At 43.8% G+C, this 16,302-nt stretch overlaps 1 protein-coding gene across 6 annotated transcripts in view; it reads right to left on the reverse strand.

Moving 5' to 3' along the window:
• Nucleotides 1-16,302, reverse strand: part of EPHA6 (EPH receptor A6) — an 855,214-nt gene that overhangs the window by 254,549 nt on the left and 584,363 nt on the right. The gene's annotated exons all lie outside the window — the stretch shown is intronic.

Genomic DNA, 16,302 nt, shown 5'->3' on the forward strand with positions numbered 1-16,302 from the left:
TTTCTTCATAAAAATAAGTACATTTTAGATTTAATTTATAAATTGGGTCAAATTCATTTTTGGGTCAAAAGAAATTAACAATTTAAAATTTCAATTAATTCCTGTTTTGTTTGCAAAATTTAAAAAAAAACCAAAACCAACCTAGTACATTTTAGTAGGTAACTGAGATTATGTCATCCACAGAATGACCAAGCATATTGTAATACACTGATTTTATGCATTTTTTCTCCCTATGACTAGAACACAAATGAATCTACGTTTCTATAGGGGATTATATTTTTTTCTAGGATAAATGTGTGTAGCATATATAAAGATTTTACCCATTTACTGACTTGCAGAAAAAAGATATATTGTAAGAAATATTCTGCACAAAACTCAAATGCAGTAAAATTCACAAGATAAAATGTATTTGTAAATCAATTAAACATTCATTTAGCAAAATGTTATTAGAACATCAGAGTTGTCTAAAGCACTTTTGAAAGTGAGAAAACTCACAATTAATGTTCCATATGCAATGTGTATCCTTTAGCCACATCGATCCCCTCATATTGTGGATACTAATTTTAGCTTTAAGGTCTTTAACTCATAGCTGCCCTTCCCCTGGTAGAGGGAGAGTTCAGACCAGTATTGAGAGGATGTGTATGGTCAATGAGGTTTTGCAGCCCATTATATATGGTGAATGCAGCAAAATTTGACTTGTCCGGTATATACAGGGTGGGTTCTCTGACCAATGGGTGAATGGAGTACAGTACAGTGTCATTACATGTTTGATGTGTAAAATATACAAGTTGTTTTTTTCTCAACTGTATTGGGAAAGCAGGAATCAGGACTGTGATATTTTCCCCATCCCAAAGTATAATTTTTTTTTCTAGGAAGAGAGAGGAAGGGAAAACAATTGTAAAAAATGGAAGCTGGGGGAAACACAACAAAGAAGTTGTTATATGAAACATAACACATCCTATGTGATTCATCTTGTAAGCATATTTATTCCTCAGCCATAATGGCATAAATATCATCCACATGAAAAGCTTGCAGTTCTGTAAGTAAAACACAAACACAATTGAGAACTCACTTTGCTAACTAGTTGGTCCTACTACTCCCCTATATGCCAACAACACTTTTGTCAACTTCTTTCTTTTGGTGCCTAGGTCTCTTTTTCAAATATAACCCAAATTGGGCATTCAGCATCACCAAAGCATTAAAATGCATTTTTCAGAAAGAACTGAATATCCACTCTCTGAAAATCAGGGCCCTTTAAGTTGTCCCAGATTGGATAACCAAAAACTTAGGAACACAAAATAACTAGTCACTATTAAAAATGTAGGCCTTAGATTATTGCAAGTTTTGACCGAACCAATTCTTATGTGCTAAAATCATACTCTACTGATGGTGAGCTGGCTGGACAGAAGGACAGAGTCTTTTAAAATGTTCTATTCTTCAACTTCAATTAATCACCATGAAACTGATTTTCTGCAGTTTTTGAAATATGACTGAATTATTTATCTTGCTATTTAACAATTCCAATTCAATTTACCTAAGAAAAATGATCTGTTTTAATTATTTCAGTCCAATCAATTTAGGTATGTTAACCAATAATAAACTGTTTGCCGTATTGATCAGCAGCTTTCACATATACTACTGTGAAAATGAGAAACAGCCACATAATGAATTAAACACTCTGAAAATTAAACTAAGATGAGCAGGCCAGCTCTACATAAAACCGCATTTTCAGATTTTCTGCTCACTTTCCATTGAATGCTTGATTCTACTGAATAAGCCTCCTAATAATTCATAACTTTACCCACTCATCTCTCCAATATCCAATGGCAGCTAATTCCATACATACTCCTCTCAGTCATTCGTGGTTCTACCCATCATATCTCCCTTCTAAGCTTCGTGACAGATCTGTAACTTTGTTTTTCCTTCTCTAATTGGCCTAGTAGAAATAAGAATTTTTTTTATCACTTTCCCTTCTTAGCTTTGGAAAGAGAGTTTCTCATTAACAGACTGAAATAAGAATCTGTTTCTAGTAACAAACTTTCAAATATGTTTACTTTTCATGTAAATACTTTAGTGACGTTAAAAAAGTAAAAATAATCAACAAACCCCAGAATAAAAACAAAGCAAAACCCAGTAGGGTTGGGTTTTTTCCCCTTGGAGAAAGGAAGCTTTCTCTATATATATCTTTATCTATCTATATCTAAATAGCTATATCTATATAAACAGTGCGAAAAGACCTGTTAGGTCACATACAGAGTCCATTTGTCTGCCTGTGAAGAATTATTCTCCACAGTTCAAAAATGTAGTCTCCTCGGATATATGAAAAGCATGCAAAATGTCATGCTGCAACTAGACTTTTTAAAACTGTGTGAAGCAGGGTGATCAAAAGTAGGTTTAGAAAGGAAACTACCTTAAACCTTTATTTATGAAGTCTCAGCCATGACTCCATGATACTTTTACCTTGCACAGGGCAATGCAAGCAAGAAGCAAGCAAACAAAAGCTATCAAGCTATTATGCTGATAATAGAAGGCTCACATGAATATTCATTAAACAAGTGCTTTAAAAATACACAGTATAAAACATTAACACAATATAAGTCTATTTTTTCCCCTAGAGATAGACATATAAATCCCTTGATGAAAATGGCAATTGTGTATGTGTATTTAAGTGTAGAATTTGACCCCAATACAATTATTTTTAAGGTAAGATCAACACATCTAGCTGTTATTGCAACAAGAAAGCAGCAGCCTGAAATGAACAGGGACTATATAGAGGAAAACAAGCCAGCAAACACTATTGTGATGATGCCATCCTCGTCTTTTGCTATTACACTTTTCTCTATGTGCCCCTCAAATTGTGAGCAAAACCTCTTAACATACAACATATGGTTGATTATTATTTGGTTTCTACTTTCCAAACTCATGCAGCAATTTGTGTTGCTTTTCAACCTGAGTTCACTGCAGTAACTATTATGCTTCATCCAATGAGTGCCAAATCACAGCCTTGGCTGAAGAGATTATCATCTCAAATGTTCCGTGTGTGAAGTAGTCTATCCCTTCTCTCTTTGAAATAACTCGGTAGCAAAATAAGAAAACAAAGTGCCTTCAGCTCTCTCCCAAGCCAATGCTTGTCCTGACTTGCAGCGTTGAAAATTCTATACCTTGGACAATGGAGCTTGTACGTTATTGATCTGGATCACTGCTAGCATTGTGCCTTGTAAATCAAAATGTATTAAGTTGCATATACTGCTGTGGTACTTTATTCCTGAGTTAGAGTGTTGAGCATCAAAAAATTTTATCCCTCAAATCACTACATTTAGCGAAACAAACAAGTAGGCCAGCATTAACTGTTTCTGATAAGTTCAGAGAGAGATGACACTGCTATTTGTCATATAAAGGTTCTTTCCGTATTTCAGGGGACACAATGACTTAGACAGGAAAGAGAACTCACAGTTATAAATTCATTCTACAAAAAAAAAAAAAAAGAACAAACCAAAGCAAGTGATAAAACAATGTGTTCAGTTCAATTATGATTTCTTTAGCTGTCAACAAAAAAATAACACTTTCTACAAGAGAGTAATCTACTTCTTGTAGGGGCTGCTCCTTTCTAGAAAAGCTAAAACAGAGGTTGATTAAACCCCAAAGTAATAGGTGGATCTTGTCTATTTATCAAAGGTAATTCTTCACAACTTGGAAATTTAAGGGCAGGTGAATCCTGTATGTCATTTATAGTAAATTTTTGCTTTTCTTTTTTTTTGAAATTCAGTACTGTGGGAGAGTTTTTAATTCAGTTACCTGATGAAGCCATGCAAATTAATTTTAACATTCTCTTGTCTTTTTTAAACTACCGTTTAAATGCTGCTCTCTCTGCCTATGTGCTGCTGGCTTGGAGGATGCTTTCCAGATCTTGGACTCATTGCTGTTCTTTGCTTTGTATGGAGGCTTCTTTGTGCCATCTGGTTTCTCTATTTCCCTGTTTCTGTAACAGATTTCTTGAATTGCAGTGAGTCATCTTCTATGTTGCTAGATTTTTCATTCTTTCCGTATTAATTTCTTCATAATTTCCTTTTTGCACTGTGTTAATGAGTATTTGTTCTTTATTTCAGAGCAAATTTATTTTGTTATAAAATGCATTATTTTTAAGGTTTTTTTATCCACTTTCTTATGGAGTACATGGAAGATGGAGAATATTCCTTTAATGGATTTGTTTGTAAGATATTGGGGCTTGCCACCTCTCCATTGACTCATATCCTTATGGGCTGTTTCAGTTACCTGTGACCAGGGGTGAAAGTAGAAATAGGAACTTACCAGTACGGGGCTGGGTTGGGGCCGGCTATGGCCCCTGGAAGGGGCGGGACCTCAGGCAGAAGGGGCGGGGATGGGGGGGATCAGAGTCAGCCCCAGCCTGGCCTGTACCAGTAAGTGGCCTCCCCCTCTCCTGCTGGGGTAGCAGTGGCAGCCGGGGGCTCCGACAGCAGTTTAAAGGGCCCAGGGGTCGGCCGCCACTACTGCCCTTTAAACTGCTGCTGGAGCCCCCGGCTGCCGCTGCTACCCCAGGGCTCTGGCAGCAGGGCTCCGGTGGCTATTTAAAGGGCCCAGGGCAGTAGAAGCAGTGGGGTTTTGGCGGCAATTTAAAGGGCCTGGGGAGCCCCAGGCCCTTTATACTGCCACCTGGAGAAGCCGGGCCACCTTGGTACAGCGCACTGGCTCTTGCCGGTACGCCATACCATGGAGTACTGGCTTACTTTCACCTCTGCCTATGACCCTCTCTCTTGGGTATAGATAACTCAGATCTCTAAAGCTTTATTTTTCCCTTCAGTCCATTTTTTTATTTTCCAGTTTTCTGTTCCGCAATGTTTGAGAGTATATAAAGAGTTCTTTTCAATCGGTATAAATGTGCATAATATCTAGAAAAGTCTCTTTGGCTTTTTTAAATATAGTACTTTTAAAGTTTGTTATAATAATCTTTGCAAAGTAGTTTCTTCTAGTAACCCTTCAGAACTCTTACAGATATGCAAGTTCCCCATTGAATTTTGTAAAGTACAAACAATTTCTAAGTTCATATGCATACAGTATATCATCTCTCTATTTATATTTGTATATTTGTATGATCAAATAGAAGGGGAGCTGGCAGTCACCCTTATATTTCAGTTGCCTAACACTTTCCATTATAAAAGATTCTTACCACATTTTCAGAAACTAACATTTCTATTGTATTGTATTGCAGCAGGCTTTTCAAATTCACAGGTGGAAAACCCTGGGGCCAGAGATGTGCCTTTTGATCATCCCATGATACTTTATTCAGGTCTGGTTAAGTTATAAGGTGCTGAAAATCACCATTTCCCATCTTTGGCCTGCACTGCTGAGCATAATTGTAGCATCTTTCCAAAATTCCCGAACATTCTCGAGCTGGGCTCCTAATGTTCTGTAACAGCAGGAGCAGCATACATTGCATAGGGAATCACAGGGAACAGAAAGCCTAGCTGCTGATGGAGCAGCTGTAGGAGCAAGGGGGAGAGTAAAGAGATCTGTGCCATGCCCCTCACTGACCAGGCTGAAGACTGTGCACATCGCTCCAACGGAGTCCTGACCCGCTGTGGGTGAAACACATGAGGAAGGAAACCCCCTCACTTCTCAGGGGCAAGACGAGATCCAGGAGCGAACACAAATACAAATAAGAAATAAATGGGAATCAAGAAAACCTGAGTTCTTGACTCACTTCTGACAGATGTTGATAATTATATATGCGTTATATATATTAAACAACATCCTACACCTCACTGGGCGATCACGGGAGCTGGGAATAAAGCCCAGTTCTCTAATTGGGCAGCCCAAATCCCATATATTAAGACCTGGTCTACACTACGCATTTAAACCGAATTTAGCAGCGTTAAACCGAATTAACCCTGCACCCGTCCACACAACGAAGCCCTTTATATCGATATATAGGGCTCTGTAAGCTGTTGGTCGGGGCTCAACTCTCCGGCTGGCGGGAGGGGAGCCACACCGACTCACTTCTTGTCCCCTCTAACTGGTGGGACAGCAAGACTTCAGACTGCAAGACAACACCTCCTGTTCTCAGGCCCTCTGGATCAGGGGGGCTGGATAACCACAGTTCAATAGGAGCCCAGGCCCTCTGGAGCAGGGGGCTGGGTGACAGCAATCAGTCTCAATAGGCCCAGGCCCTCTGGGGCAGGGGCTTGGGTAACAGCAATCAGTCTACAAGCCCAGGCCCTCTGGGGCAGGGGCTTGGGTAACAGCAATCAGTCTCAATAAACCCCAGGCCCTCAGGAGCAGGGGCTTGGGTAACAGCAATCAGTCTACAAGCCCAGGCCCTCTGGGGCAGGGGCTTGGGTAACAGCAATCAGTCTCAATAAACCCCAGGCCCTCTGGAGCAGGGGCTGGGGTAACAGTAATCAGTCTCAATTGGAAGGTTCACAGGTTCAGACCCTCAGGCAGGGGCTGAACCCAAGGCACCCAGTCATTTAGTGGAAGCCCAGGCCCACAGTCAGGGCGGGGCAACAGCAGTTCCAATCTATGAGCCCAAGCCCTAGCGCAGGGCGGGCAGCAACCAACACAGGACTCAGACCCTCAGACCGGGCTGAGCAGCAGTTCGAGCATAAGCCCCCGGCCCCAGTCCAGGCGGGGCAGCACACACAGAGGGCCAGACCCTCAGGCAGGGCTGAGCAGCAGTTCAGTTTATAGGCCCAGGCCCTCTGGAGCAGGGGGCTGGGCAGGCAACAGTACCAATAGGCCCAGGCCCTCTGGAGTAGGGGGCTGGGCAGGCAGCAGTTTACAGGGCTCAGGTCCTGGTGGCAGGAGCTGAGCAATAACAATCACTCAAATTAGTGCAGGCGTCTGTCTGCGCTGGGGTGAGGGGGAGACTGCCACCCGCGAGTGGGGTGGCAGGGGGGACACAGGCCCACCCACTCCACTGTGTCCCAGCTAGCACAGCCGCTGGTCAGTGGGGTTCTCTCCCGTGGTACTACTGCCTCGTCGCCGGGAGGTCAGGCCAGTCCATCTGCATGGGCCCTCGGGACCAGGGCTTGGGGCAGGTCCGGCAACTCCTGTTGGAAGTCCGCGCCCGCTCCCGGGCTCCTCGGGGTAACAACAGGCGGGCGGCGCGCGGGCGCTCCTCCTCGCATCGGGCGGGAGGAAGTCAAGTTCCGCAGGTTCCTCTCCGTGGCGCGGGGCAGTGGGGGCAGGGGGGCCGCGCCGCTCGGGTCTGGTCCTGGTTCAGTCCAGGTCGAGCCCCCGGCACGTCTGCTCGCGGCGGTGGCTGGATCCTGACTGAGGTCTGGCGTTCTCCTTTTCTACTTCCTGTCCCGCCCCTTGACTTCCGGGGGGCGGGGACAGGAAGTGGTGACTCAGCCCAGCTGGGCTTCTGGGAGGGAGCGCCCTCTGCTGGGCAGGAGGGAAGCCACACCGACTCGCTACAGGCTCTTTAAACCGATTTCTGTACTCTTCCCCGACAAGGGGAGTAGCACTGAAATCGGTATTGCCATGTCAGATTAGGGTTCGTGTGGCCGCAATTCGACAGTATTGGCCTCTGGGCGGTATCCCACAGTGCACCATTGTGACCACTCTGTAAAGCAAACTGAACTCAGATGCACTGGCCAAGTTGACAGGAAAAGCCCTGCGAACTTTTGAATTTCATTTCCTGTTTGCCCAGCGTGGAGCTCTGATCAGCATGGGTGGCGATGCAGTCCCAAATCCAAAAAGAGCTCCAGCATGGACCATACGGGAGATACTGGATCTGATCACTGTATGAGGAGACAAATCTGTTCTATCAGAGCTCCGCTACAGAAGACGAAATGACAAAGCATTTGAAAAAATCTCCAGGCTATGATAGACAGAGGTTACAGCAGGGACTCAGCACAGTGCTGCGTGACAAGCATAACGGAAAGCCAAAGAATCAAATGGATGCTCATGGAGGGAGGGAGGGGGGACTGAGGACTCCAGCTATCCCACAGTCCCCGGAGTCTCCGAAAAGCATTTGCATTCTTGGCTGAGCTCTCAATGCCTGAAGGGTCAAAAACATTGTCCGGGGTGGTTCAGGGTATATCTCGTCAATTTACCCTCCTCCCCCACATGAAAGAAAAGGGGAAAAAATCGTTTCTCGCCTTTTTTCAATGTCACCGTATGTCTACTGCATACTGCTGGTAGACGCGGTGCTGCGGCACTGAATAGCAGCATCCCCTCCCCTTCCTTTCCTGATGGCAGATGGTACAAAATGATGGAAAACTGTCCTCATCATCCCGTGAGTGCTCCTGGCTGGCCTTGGTGAGGTCAGCTGGGGGCACCTGGGTAAAAATGGGAATGACTCCTGGCAGATGGTACAAAAGGCTTGGTAACCATCCTCATCATAGCAGCTGGAGGCTGAGCTCCATCAGCCCCCGCACTTTCATGTCTAAAGAAAAGATTCTGTACTCCCTGGACTATCATAGCAGCGGGAGGCTGCGCTCCTCTCCCCCCCACCCTTTAATGTCCTGCCTGGACTATCACAGCAGCTGGAGGCTGCCTCCCCCTCATTTTATCTCGCTAAAAAGTCAGTGTTTCTTATTCCTGCATTCTTTATTACTTCATCACACAAATGGGGGGACACTGCCACGGTAGCCCAGGAGGGTTGGGGGAGGAGGGAAGGAGGGAAGCAATGGGTGGGGTTGTTGCAGGGGATTCCCCTAGAATGGCATGCAGCTCATCATTTCTGCGGGATCTCTGGGGCTCTGACACGGAGTGGCTGTGCTCTATGGTTCTCTAGTACACGTGTCCCATATTCTAGGCAGGACTGACTCTATTTTTAGACAAAACATAAAGAAGGGAATGACCCGGGGAGTCATTCCCATTTTTGTCCATGCGCCCCTGGCCGACCTCAGCGAGGCCAGCCAGGAGCACCCATGACAGCAGCAGACGGTACAAAAGGATTGATAACCGTCATCGCCAATTTCCAAATGCAAACGGTGCAAAATGACTGATAACCATCATCTCCTCGCCAATTTACAATGGCAGACGGTGCAATAGAGATGCTAACCGTCTCTGCTACCTTGCAAAGGCAAATGAATGCTGCTGTGTAGCACTGCAGTACCGCCTCTGTCAGCAGCATCCAGTACACATAAGGTGACAGTGACAAAAGGCAAAACAGGCTCCATGGTTGTCATGCTATGGCATCTGCCAGGGCAATCCAGGGGAAAAAGGGCGCTAAATGATTGTCTGCCGTTGCTTTCGCGGAGGAAGGATTGAGTGACGACATTTACCCAGAATCACCCGCGACTCTGTTTTTGCACCATCATGCATTGGGATCTCAACCCAGAATTCCAATGGGCGGGGGAGACTGCGGGAACTATGAGATAGCTACAGGATAACTACCCACAGTGCAACGCTCCGGAAATCGATGCTAGCCTTGGTACATGGACGCACACCGCCGAATTAATGTGCTTAGTGTGGCCGCGTGCACTCGATTTTATACAATCTGTTTTAAAAAAATGGTTTCTGTAAAATCGGAAGAATCCCGTAGTGTAGACATACCCTTAGTCATACTACCTCTCAGGAAGAACCTGTTGTATCTCTGTCTTTGTCTAAACTCTCAGTATAGTTGGGCTACTCAGTGAATTTGACATGAATAGGTAGCACACCCTGTTACACTGCATCCTCTAGTTCTGGGGTCTCAAACTCAATTTACCTTAGGGCCAGTGCCAGTCCTCAAATCCTCCCAGTGGGCCAATAATGTCACTGAAGATGGTGTTCAGAAAAGAAAACGTTTGTATTGTATTTTTTATTTCGAATTTCTTAGAAATAATAAAACTGTCATACAACTTTATACAATTCTTCGCCTGCCAGAGAGTTTGTAGTGTTTGCCAGGCATGTGGCAACACTTCAGTTTTGTCAGTTTGTTGATGTTTGGCCTCAGTGACTGAGCAGTTGGAACCTTCAGGATTGCAGCAAGGTGTGCATCAGATAGTTGTGTTCGTTCCACTTTCCCACACTCCATGCTCTGCTGACAGCAGGACCTTGCTAGGCTCAGCCATCTTGGGCACAAAAGTGGCTGAGAAGGAGGCACAGTCGTGGTCTGCCCACTGGTCAGATTCAGGGGGTGAGGAGTATAGCTACTACCCTAAAGAGATGGGGCAGTGGGTGGTTCTAACCCTCTCTGTGTGTCTGGGATTATGCTCCCATCGGGTTCAGTGCCTCCTGGTGCTCCGGCTGAGATGGCCCTCTCCTACACAACTTACCAACATTACATGGGGCAGTGGGTAAAAAAGTAAATAAAGGGCCTCCATTTTTTTTTACACAGACCTGCAGTGCCAACAGGTAGAAACAATGTTTTTCCTTTCTTCTTATCTTCACCTTATCTTATCTGCAGGCACCAGGGACATTGCCTCTGTGCAGGCGACATCCCCCGGAGCTCCCATTGGCCATGGAGTCAGCACTTAGGGAGCGGGGACAGAGGCAGCATGCACCCTCCTGCTGTCATTGAAGCCTCACGAGTCACGCTACCTCCCAGCCTGTTTCCCTGGGGATTGGTGATGCTGCCTCCATGGCTGACTCTGCCTGGCAACTAATGATGCTGCCTCCATGGCTGACTCTGCCCAACAACTAGTGATGCTGCCCCAGCCAATGGGAGCTGCAGGGGGCAGCGCCTGCAGCAGACAGAGCTGGCAGCATGGCTGCATCTCTCCTGCCCTCTCCCCTCCCCCCTTGGCTGGCAATAACTTTTTAAAAAGTTTCCGTGGGCCCCGGTGGGGAGGTTCTTGGGTTGCAGATGGCCTGTGGGCCAGGACTTTGAGAACTCTGCTCTAGTGGCTGGTTCACAGAGAATAACAGCTTTTTCCTACTGCCTGCTAATATAGTCCTTTATCTCAAGTGGTAAATGTCTGCAGACTTCTCTCCTCTGTACCTTCCCCCAGGTAAATTAGATTAAAAAGCCATTACAAAGTATTTAGGTTGCAAAGTGAAGCACCTGAAAGTTAGGAAATGGCAGTATTGAGCTTGCCTGTGCAATCTTAATTCTGGCCCTTAGTATAATATGTGTTATGTTATGGTCTTCATTATATGATAACATGCTATTTTTTCCTCAGGACCCCTGCCTCATTCAGTGCACAAGATGGACTGTGCTCAGTGAATAACACAGCTATTCTATTTTCCTTTTTATTCTTTTAATGATATACAAACTAAAAAGCTTTCCCTGCCTAGTGGGGAAAGGACCTTGGTCAGTCCTACTGGTGGAGGCAATCAGTCTGTTTCTCAATTCCTCCCTACCTTCAGTTCAAGGAGGATCTTGAGGATGGCATACTAAGCAGAGTTTTCTCCACTTTTGAGCCTGGCGGATGTGAATGCTCCTGGTTCCTCATTAGCTCCTGCCCGCCTTTCCTACATAGCATCTCTGGTGGTAGGAGCTATTGTGAGTACAAAGCATTACATTGGCATAGTCTGTGCCAAGACCAGGTATGAGGCCAGTTTTATATCATGGGAAAGGGGGACATGCTTTAAAATCAAGCAAAGATAATGGTTTCCTTTTGTTGGGAACCAATTCCTTGGAGGGGTGGCTATGGGGACTAATCTGAGTGACCTTTGGCTTTAAGTCTCTTGTGGCCAGAGAGGAGAAAAAAAGATTTTTAGTGCTAAGTATAGAATGTTTTTGGTTATTGATATCATACGATATGTTTATGGAATAAGTTAAAAGTGGCAGACATTCATTTTATCCAGGAAATTGAGCGTAGAGGCCTTATTTTCAACCAAGTGTTGTAGAGAATAATTTAAACACATCTAGGTGTAAAAACCATCTAGTAGATGTGATAGGAACCTGGACAAAGAAAACATAAAGTAAGTACTGCTCTTTTGGGTGATATTTTTTCCCTTTAACCGCAATACAAGAAAGGGCTATTTGTATTTTCAAATCATCTTCTGTAAAGCACTGATAATATTAGACTGAAAAACAACTGGTCTAGATGAGAACTTGTGTTGGTAGAGTAAAAAAATAGGAATATCTGGTTCCTTGAAAAACAGCTTTTACAGATGAATAAATTTACAGAAATTTAATTTTTCTAAAATTACAGATGAATAAATGGTACCATAAATGAATGTGACCTATAACTGCTAACTATAAATCATGACATTCTGCAACCCTGAATATTTTTCTAGACAGAAATAAAAATCGTGTACCTTTTCTGTTACTGGAAAACACAGTTATCCTTGTATGATACATCTTAACCTAGATTTCTGTAACTGGATTAGAATTTATGAAAGTTGACACTAAGTAAAGTGTTATCTCATACCTGGCAATAAATGGAGTTGGAGGTTGTATTCATAGTCTAGCACTTGGGGAAAAAACATTATGGTGCACCGCAGGAAAACTATTGATTTTACTTCTGATTCTGAACAGTCTGTAAGGAAAAAGTAATGAGCAATAAAAAGATGTTTTCTAAAGGGAGACATTTCATCTTAGCAACAGAACTGGAAGTACTGAAACCACATTTCCTCATCAACAGTGCAGTGTTCAGTATAATTAACACTGGATCTATATGTACATTAAATACCACTAGTAGTTCTATGGGCCAGTTGCATTTTTTTTGTTTAATCTTTGCTTTGGCTTGTGAGTCCATTTGTTTTGATCCTTCATTGTAGAAACAGAGGAAGGAAGGAAGATCGTCTCAGAGCTGGGCTTTATTTCTACCTCTGCTGTGGAGTTCCTGTATGACCTTGGATAAGTTATTTAATATTTGTGCCTTGATTCCCCAAATCTAAGATGGAGATAATACTTTAATGTTAGTTGGGTATGGTGAGGATACATTCATTAATGTTTGTGAAGGGCCTGCATATTATGAGCGATGGCGGTTATGTAAGTAGAAAGTCTAGAAAAGATTTAGTTTTTATTAAAATGCTCTTCATAAACAACAGCTCTTTATATATTTTAAAGAATACAGCATCACCAGAACTGAAACATCTTTTGGTTTACACTGAGTTAAATGAGGATTCTTTTTCTTATTATAGAAGGCACTTTCCAGTTAAGTGCATTGAGTAGACAAGATATTTGATTCATCACATTAGAGAGTCTCTTATCTCGATAAGCACTTCAGTGGTAATTCACAATTATACTGGTTGGGGGAACTGACACTGGAGTTCAAATTTGAATTTGAAGGCTTACTAACACAGTAACTCCCTCCTTTCATGTATTTATACCTGCTCCGGTATTTTCCACTCCATGCATCTGATGAAGTGGGTTCTAGCCCACAAAAGCTTATGCACAAATAAATTTGTTAGTCTCCAGGGGGCCACAAGGACTCCTCGTTGTTTTTGCAGACATAGCACTACAGCTATCAAATTAACACATTTGGGATGAAAAACAATGTTTTGCTTTATTTTCTAGTACTACTTGCATAAAAGTTAGCACTCTAAAGACAACATTGCAGTGTGTTCACAAGCAGTGCTTCATTAATTGAAAAATATGCCTCCAGCATGTATGTGGTAATTATGATCCCCCCCCCCCCACATTTCTAGTTATTTTTCTCTTGCCATTTTCCTTTGTCCAGAAATGGTGAAGGGAAGCCAGGTCAACACAATTCTATGGTTCAAAAGTGGATTCTGCTGCATTACTCTGGACAAAGAGTTCTGATAGATTCAAAATTTCTCTCTCATCCAAGCTAAATTGCGGACTTGACCAGTTTTTTCAAAACTCATCTATAAGTAAATCTTTTCTCCCTTTACCTCTTAGGGTCAATAACAGATAAGAGAAAAATTGACTGATGCTTTAAGTTATACATTATATAATATTGCTACACTTTGTTTTCTATAATTTATACTGCTGTATGTTGTATTGCAAGCAGGAGACTGGCAGTTGCTCACTGCTCTCTGCATCTTACCTGAGGATATAAGCAGGCCCTAATGCTACAAAGCATATTGGGATAGAAATTATATAAAAAGACACTGTACAAAATAGGGCCAGCCCTGCAGACACTCTGTGTAAATGTTCTCTCCAATCAGAGCAGTGTGTGCATGCAGAGCAGCTCCTCTAAAGTTGTACTGGACTGTGAACTAATTTGCAGACCTTAAAACAAAGGAAGAAAAAGCCACTTTTATGTGTTTTATTTCTGAAAATGCCTAAACAACAGTAGCTGGAAAAAATCACATCAATATTTTCCATAAACATATGTTTGAAGTATCAGAGGGGTAGCCGTGTTAGTCTGGATCTGTACAAAGCGACAAAGAGTCCTGTGGCACCTTATAGACTGAGGGTAGGATTACACTTACCTTCCAGGTCGACGCGGTGAGTTCGACTTCTCAGAGTTCGAACTATCGCGTCTGATCTAGACGCGATAGTTTGAACTCCGGAAGCGCTGCAGTCGACTCCGGTACTCCACCACTGCAAACAGCGGTGGCGGAGTCGACGGGGGAGCCGCGGAGTTCGATCCCGCCGCGTCTGGACGGGTAAGTAGGTTGAACTAGGGTACTTTGAATTCAGCTACGCTATTCACGTAGCTGAATTTGCGTACCCTAGTTCGACCCCCCTTCTTAGTGTAGACCAGGCCTAACAGAAGTATTGGAGCATGAGCTTTCGTGGATGAAGTGACGTGTTACTGTATATACTCTGCATGTTTGAGATACTCACAACAAGTTCAATTCAAACACACTTAGAGGAGTTGTAACCCTCTGTCATGGGGTTGTGGTTGCCCTGTATCACCCCCTGCTGGCCAAGCATGGCACTGCCAGCACTCCCTGCCTCAGTTTCTCTCCCCAAGGTGGATCTCCTTGGCTTACCAGACACCAGTCTGTTCTGGAGATGTGGTTTAGTCCTCTAGCCAAGTCACAATCAAGCCTAATCCTTCCTGGGTAGCAAACAAAGTCCCAACAAACAAAAAGGTTCCTCTGACTTTTTGGGGCTTCTCTTCAGCCCCCCACTTCTAGGTCCTATTCCCAGCCCCTATCTGTGCTATCTTTGAGAGTCTTTATGGATCTGGGATAGAGTACTTAGCCCCCAGCCTGGTTTGCTGGAGCGCCATTCCCAGCCCCTTCTGGGCTCCGTTCCTTGCATCCTTCCCTGCTCTGGTATAGAGCACTGGGACTGAAACTGGTTCTCCTGAACTACCCTTTCCCCTTCAGACCCTGGCTCAGGGCCTTCTACAGAAGCCTACCTGCTCCCTGTCATTCCAACTCCAGACTGACCTCACTCTCAGTCCTTTTATAAGGCCCAGGTGTCCATTAATCTATCACCTGACATTCCTTAATCCCAGCCCCACAGGCTGGGAACCAACTAATTAATTATGGCACAGGTGTGTCTGGCCCCATTTCCCCTGAAAGGGAACAGTCACTCCATGATATTCTTCAGGAGCAATACATAAAAGACCCATGCCAAAATAAAAAAGGACCACACAAAAATATGTCCTAGTAGTAAATTGAAAAAAGCATTGCTTTCAAAACTATCTGAAAACAAACCAATTTACAGATTTAGTGCAAAAGGGTCCCCCAACCCAACCCACTGCTTCCATTAATGGCACAGCTGGCTGATGCTAGCTTAGAGTGCGTGGCAGTGGAAACTGCATCATATCAGGCTCCTTTTTTTGCTCTTAACCCTAACCCCTGTTGTGACAATTGGTCTATAACTTTGGCCTACTTAGGAGTTTTCTAGGGAAAGTAGGTCAAGATATTTTCAATAAAGAATGCTGTAAACAGGTGGAAGAAAACCAGAGAAACTGAATTAGTACAAACAAAAAGGACCTATTGACATGGCTGAAAGATGATGTTGAGAATGAACTTAATAAATAAGAGAATGTGGGAAGTTATCTATGCCAAATTTGGATTTGTGGAAATGGATTTAATTGGTGAATGAAATAATGAGGGAATGAACTATACCACCCATTTCCCCCCCTTTTGGAGGACTAAAAAGGAGATTTTGAGAAAAAATCCTGGCTTCCCAGCTCATCTCATCTTCTTTGACCCCCCCAGACAGAAGGAACGGACCAGACCAAAGGATTTTATTCCCAAGAAAGCGGCTAGTAGGCCCTGCTGTTGTTTAAGGAACTTTGTTTTCACTTGAGAGTCCTAAAAGTCACCATATCATGACATCCAGTTCTCAGTCCATCAACGGGGATACAGTAACTCCTTACTTAAAGTCGTCCTGCTCAACATTGTGTTGTTGTTACGTTGCTGATCAATTAGGAAACATGCTCATTTTAAAGTTGTGCAATGCTCCCTTATAACGTCATTTGGCAGGCGCTGGCTTTGTCCACTGCTTGCAGGAAGAGCAGCCTGTTTCAGCTAGCTGGTGGGGGCTTGAAACCAGGGTGGACTGGCAGCCCCCCTATCAGGTCC

Source organism: Mauremys reevesii, linkage group 1, assembly GCF_016161935.1.
Source record: "Mauremys reevesii isolate NIE-2019 linkage group 1, ASM1616193v1, whole genome shotgun sequence".
Classification (NCBI taxonomy): domain Eukaryota; kingdom Metazoa; phylum Chordata; order Testudines; family Geoemydidae; genus Mauremys; species Mauremys reevesii.